Source organism: Cebus imitator, unplaced genomic scaffold (assembly GCF_001604975.1).
Source record: "Cebus imitator isolate Cc_AM_T3 unplaced genomic scaffold, Cebus_imitator-1.0 Scaffold94, whole genome shotgun sequence".
In the NCBI taxonomy this organism is placed as follows: Eukaryota; Metazoa; Chordata; class Mammalia; order Primates; family Cebidae; genus Cebus; species Cebus imitator.
Window position 1 is genome coordinate 630,181 of NW_016107409.1, and position 5,501 is coordinate 635,681.

General features: G+C 42.4%; 1 long non-coding RNA gene across 1 annotated transcript; it reads right to left on the reverse strand.

Moving 5' to 3' along the window:
• Positions 1-3,021: 3,021 nt before the first annotated feature.
• Positions 3,022-3,517, reverse strand: LOC108309505. The gene is made up of 2 exons (XR_001827359.2): positions 3,424-3,517; positions 3,022-3,171 (listed from the first exon to the last, which is right to left on the reverse strand). It is a non-coding gene; the product is annotated as an uncharacterized LOC108309505 (long non-coding RNA).
• Between the last annotated feature and the right edge of the window lie 1,984 nt (positions 3,518-5,501).

The window sequence follows — 5,501 nt, forward strand, 5'->3', positions numbered from 1 at the left end:
AATTACAGTGAAGATTGAATATAGCCTATAGAACCATAGTGAGGTTCACATCACACAGCGTGAGAAGTCATTTTGTAAACTGGAAAGCACCACAAATAAAAAGAGGCTATTGTTATTGGGCTCATTATTCTGAGGCAGGAGAACCAAGGTATATATAGCAGGTCAGGCACGGTGGTTCACGCCTGTAATCTCAGCACTTTGGGAGGCCGAGGGGGGCAGATCACGAGGTCAAGAAATCGAAACCATCCTGGCCAACACGGTGAAACCCCGTCTCTAATAAAAATACAAAAATCGGCTGGGCGTGGTGGTGTGCACCTGTAGTCCCAGCTATTCGGGAGGCTGAGGCAGGAGAATTGCTTGAACCCGGGAGGAAGAGGTTGCAGTGAGCTGAGATCGCACCAGTGCACTCCAGCCTAGCGACAGAGCGAGACTTTGTCTCAAAAAAAAAAAAAAAAAGAAAAGAAAAGAGAAGCATTAGATATCACACAGTCTGAGATGCTTGGAGAACAACACAAGCCTCTGTAGATCCGCCTAGGATCTTTCTTCTGGAATGTTCTGTGATGACAACGGCAGAACAGGGAGGTGGGGGTGGCGGTATGCAACACTGCCCTTGTTAATGATAAAATGGCCAATTCTCCAATTCTATCAGCTGTGATAGAACTCAGCCCAAATCATCTTATTGCTAACCCTCAAATCACCTGATTAATTCCCAACTCTTTGGAAAGACGATGTAGTGTTAAGAGCACGAACCATGCGACCAGGATGCCTGGATGTTAGCCCATCTCTGTGTCCCTCTAACTAGAGGATTTGAAGTAAGAGACATGGCTCATCTGTGTTTCAGTATACCCATCTGTAACACGGAGATGATAACACTGTCTACTTCATAGTGTGAGAATAAAATGAAAAAGAAATGGAAAGTACTTTGGGAAACTTCTGACACGTATTAATAGTAAACTAAGTGTCACTACTATTGTTTTCCAATAAAATAGTCCACTCTTAAAAAACAAAATGTGTGTTCTAATTTGTGGGAGGAGATGGGTTCTTCAGGCACGATGAAGAATGGAGTTCGAATTGACTTCAAGAAATTCAGTCCCTCCTCCTCCACTCTAGTGTGAAGGGTCTGCCATGCCAAAATAAGATTACAGAGTCCCATGGAGCTATATAGTGTGCATATGTACATTGATAACCTGAAAATAAAGAGTGGTGGCATTTCCTCTCGGTGGCAGAGCCCAGAACTAGATAAAAACAGGCTGTGAGGCTGAATTTGGGCTCCTCCATCAACTGCTGTGTGACCATGGATGCCTGTCGTCTCTTTGTGCCTCTCTTCCTAAACATGCGATGGAATAACAATAGAGCCTGCCTTCTCGGGTTGTTGTTTAGGGCAGTCACTGAAGAGCTACACAGAAAAACCCAGCTATGATTGTTATCAGGATACCATTTGCCATTACCCAGCCTTGTGATTTGGGATTCGGAGAAACTGTATAAATTTCATCTTTCAAGTTAAAGTGGAAGAACCAAAAGCTAGCTAAATCTAACCTACAGCCATATTTTTGTTAAAGACAAGGAAAGGAAATGGCAGATCATCACAATCGAGTTATTTGGTCATACAGTATGACCGTATCTACGATCATCAATTTATGTCACTTTTTTAAAAATCACAAAAAATTGTGTCATGTGAAATTATTTCAATTACAAAGCATTTCCATACATAAAAGCTCAGTCCCCTTTAGACATTCCTCAATTTTTACAAATAAACTGACCTGGTAGGCATGGGTGTTCCTAGTCTTTGTTTTTAACATCAGATATGGAGGATAGGGTACTAAACAATGTCTACTGACTCTGGTCACTCTGAAGTGCCACTTGTTTTTTCAGTTTTGCTAGAACTTGGCACACCTTCCTATTAAGAAGCAATGTAACTTCAAGGATTACTCATCAGAATGTTTGCACAAACTCATAAGTGGCAAGAACTGAAAATGCCGTGTGATTTTTAAAGTTTTAAAATAGTCCTATGGGGCTGGTGACCTCAGTCAGGTCAGCCATCGAGATTGGGATCTGACAATAAAGTCATAAAGTGAGTCAACTGAGTCAGGATGCAACAGCACTGTTTTTCTCTTCTGGCTCCTCTAGCAAAGCAAAAGTTTTGGTGTTAGGGCTGTCTCTTCAGGTAGTGAGTTTGGTTTCCAGCATGCTGGGAGCAGCTCTGGAGAACGCTGAAAAGCAGAATAGGCTGCCAGCGTCCAAGAACCGGTATCAGTAAAGTTAGCATAAGATTTAACAGACTGGAACGTAACCGCCCAAACCATTTCTCCAGCCTGATAATCCAGGGCAATGAAGAGAAATTTTCCTGGCATTTTTAGCATTTTAAGTTTCAACTGGACAAACATAGAAGTATATAACGATGTTATCCAGACCTTACCACTGTTTGTTTTTGAGACTCTAATATTAAAGACTGGCCTAGCACAGCAGGTATGTTTGCCCTTGCCTGAGAGGAGGCAGCAACTTGGGAGGAAACAGGGTCTTTGGAGTTACTGGGCTTCCACAAGGATCCTCAAGGTTTGCAAACACCAAACAGACAGGACTCCACCCCTGATGTGCAGGCCAGTCCTTCCTCCTTCACAGTGACGTGCCAACATCATGGTGCAAATTTGCAAACATTTTTTTCCTTATTAAGAAAATTATTCAAACCTAGAAAAATGCAAGGGTTAAAGGCTTGCTTTCATAAACATAGCCTGTGTGTATTGAGGGGTGACTTTTACATATTACACAGAAAAATGCAGTAAAAAGTGCTGAAGTAGCCCATTCTGTTCCATTGAATTGTGAGGCAATTATGGTCATCCCAGCCTTAGTAAATTAAAGTACATGATGAAATCCCAATCTAAGGATATCAACTGTTATGTTACTAAATAATCTATACATCCTATTTAAAAAGCATTTAAAATTGTGTCAAGAGAGGTTATGTTGAAGAGGAACTATAATTTAAAAATCATTTACTGTACATTTAAATTTTAACTTGAAGCTAAATGTTGCAAAATTAAATCAATTTTATTTGATAACATGAGACAGTTTATACCCCTTCATTTTCGGGTTGATGGAGCCCCTGACACAGCCTTGGATTTAAGACCCCTACCTTATAGGAACACTTAAGTCTTGACCCTAGCACACTCTCTCATCCTGGAAGAGTTATTAAAGTTAGACGTGTTTTTCACTGTTTTTTTTTCTTAGCCACTTTTCTATCCCAAGCCCAGCAAAGACATTCAATTCATTCCCCCTACACCTCTCCCTCTCTTTCCTCCCTCCCCTCTCTCCCTCTCTTTTCCTCTCTTTCTCTCTCCCTCTCAAGTTTCTAAATCAGTTCCTACAGTTTTAGTTTTCTTTTTTCTAAATTTAAAAATGTGGCTTCTGACTATAAAACGAATCCCCTACCTTCAGCAGCCCCAGTCCCCTGGGGCTGTTACTGGCGCGATCTGTAAGTTAGCTGGAGGCACTTAGAGCCCTCAGTTAGCTGTTAGTCAAACATTAGCAGCAGTGTTTACCCTTGTGTAATCTGCAGTTGTTACTTAATTTAATGCCCGTCAGCATTTTTTTTTAAAGAACATGTCCAGCAAATCCCTGGCACAGCCTGTTTGAATTCCTTACTCTTCCCTTCACCCACCTTGACCCAAATCAAGCTAAATGCATCTGAGTAGAGGCTTGCTAATATTTTTAATTTGCTAGTGTAGTTTTCCTTCTTCTTGGAGAAAGAGTTTGCTTTCTGTGCCAGTCCAACTATATCCTACTCAGAGGCCTGGGCTTCGTGTCCCTACTGCACCTCACATCAAAGAGGGTGAACTGTAAATTGTTAGGGTGTTTGTTTCTTGTTGCTCTGGCAGTGATCTGTGAGTGATGTAAGATGAGAAGCATCCTCAGACTCCCATTTGGAGGATGCTGGTGTGGCCCCCTGAAGAAAATCCATTGAAAACAAACTTTGAAGTGCTGCCCAGTGGAGAGCTAAATGCTGAACATATCACATCATAATTCATACATAACTTTGTGTGTTTTGAATCTTTCTCCTCCACGGCCACCACCTCAAATGCAAATAAATAGAGCCCTGGCCTTCCTACAGGGTCCTGGTGCTCCTTTCATAATGTGAGACCCATCTAGATCCAGCAGGAGAACTTCTCTAAGGCCATGATAAAGGCAGTAGGAAGTACTGATTTCAAACTCCTCCAAAAAAGGATGAAGCACATTGTCAGAGAATAAGAAGTCAGGGGAAAATTAAAAGGTGATCTTCAAAGGCTGCAATGAACAGCTCCTCTCTGCTTTCACACACTGTGTAAGAAGACTTCCTTCAGTTCAGGAGGCTTTGGTTAATAGCCACATTCTCAATATTCTAGGTTTCAAGGCCAAGAAAATAAATGTCACAGTGGAAACCTCATGCTTTTTCAGGTGATATAATACAAAAAATGTGTACATCTCAATACGATAAAGGACTCTGAGTCAGCCAGGGCTCAACTTGCTATTCTGTTCCTTTCCTGCAAGACTTGAACTAGAGTTTCAGTGTCTCTCAGCTGCACTTCTGCTTCCCAGTGAACAGAAATCAGGATTCCCTTCCATTTACCGCTAGGGAAAACCCAACTGCTGAGGACCGTAAATGTCAGGGATCACCCTATGAGTCTCACAGATGGCACCTGAAGAGGAGCAGTATGGAAACACAGGACACGAGGAAGGAACAGAGGCCCTGAGGATGGAGGCTCATTTGACTACTGCAAATGAACAAACACTAAAACAGGCATTTTGCACTCTCAGGCAGGGAGTTCCAGGGCTGAGTCCACATGGAGTCCATGGTCAGATTTCCAGGAAAGCTTCAGTGAGGGGCTGAATTATGTGCCGTTAACACAAGACACACCCATCCTGGGAGTCAGTGTATCTGTCTGAGTTCAGGTTACAAGTGCACACTGGCAGTCTATGGTTGGGGGCCAGTGTCACTGTCCTGAGTTTTCCAAAGCAGTCCAGGAGACACATACATCCCTGTCTTTGACTCTGTTCTTCCTCAAGCCCAGCTCTGTGATATTACTACCAAGGCTCCAAAAGGCAGCTGTTTTGCTACAGAAATTATGAATTAGTTCTACAACCTTCTTGAACCATCTAGAAAGTGCTCAAAGCACAAGGCTGCACAGATAAGGACTTTAAGGCTCAACTCACTCCCAGATAATGTTAGTGGCTCTTCTCAGCAAGAACATGTGCCCAGGTCCCAGTAGCACTATTGAAAAAGAATGGGTCCCTCTTTATTCTATTTCCACTGCTGAGTGGCCCCATCATGGGCATGCAAGGTTTCTTCTGCCATTTTCCTTTCACAGCTCTCATCAACTGCCTCTTCCATTTCCCTGTCTTGCACAATCTCAACCCAACTTACTTATTTAACAGCACTAATTGTTCTGTTCTTATGGACAGTGTGTGCCTTTAGACTTCCTCCAAGGAGAGAGTGCTTGACAAACATAAAATGGAAATCTTAGGAACACTTT